This window comes from Cyprinodon variegatus, unplaced genomic scaffold (genome assembly GCF_000732505.1).
Source record: "Cyprinodon variegatus isolate N-32 unplaced genomic scaffold, C_variegatus-1.0 Scaffold2120, whole genome shotgun sequence".
Taxonomy (NCBI): Eukaryota; Metazoa; Chordata; class Actinopteri; order Cyprinodontiformes; family Cyprinodontidae; genus Cyprinodon; species Cyprinodon variegatus.
This window is the reverse complement of record NW_015152573.1, coordinates 1-964: the sequence shown is the minus strand read 5'-3', so window position 1 is coordinate 964 and position 964 is coordinate 1.

Here is a 964-nt window from a genome sequence, read left to right as displayed (position 1 = left end):
TCACGCTTAAAAAAATGAAATAAATAACTCTATCAGTAGTAAGTTAATAAATAGGCGTATGCGTGATCAAAAGAAATTAAACATCATTGACTATGAAAAAAAATTATATCTCAAACAAAGTAGAAGCATTTGATGAATCTGGAAAAAAAAACAAAGACATTTCTTGCATAAGACACTAAAATTTAATTTATCTTTTAGTGCAAACCTTTTTGGAAAAAAAAATAAAAATGTCAGAGGGGGGGAAAATCACCTATACAAAAATATTACTTTTTAAAAGTGAACTCGCACACTCTGGTTCTTTACTATTTGTCACCTTGTGCTAGGTACACAAATGCTAATTATTAGTTAGCATTAGCATTAGCTGATCTGGTAGATACTATGCTTTAGTATAATATATATATATTTCTAAGCCTCTTTGCATCCTGAAGTTGGCTTCAAAGTTCAAAAGCTTGATGTTCACTCCTGTTTTGCTTCTTTTTTTTTTTTTTTGCTTTAAGTGGGATAAAGTAATTTCTCAATTCTTACATTGAGCTAAAATTATCTGAGCTTCATTTCAACCAAATATTTCTATTAGTGCAGAATGTTTGGTGTCGACGTTAGTATTGCAACCAAAGGTAAATATTTACATATCTTGAACCTGTTAACCTTTATCAAACTATTATTTATACACAAATCTGTCTTCAGTAAAACAAATATTTTCCTTCTGCACCAATCTAGCTTTTCTGTTCTTTTTTTTGTTATGTTATGATGAAACAGCTGCAGCTGTGACCCTTAAAGGGATAGTTCGGTATTTTTGACATGAATCTGTATGGCATCCCCATCGCCTAGCTCCTAGCTGGGCGGAGGGAGACATGCATCTGGCTGCTGTCAGGTTAGTAGGCCCTAGCTGTCTGAATGACGGCGCGCACTGATACGAACAGAGAGAAAATAGGACCAAGTGATAACGACGTGTGACTTTTTCCAC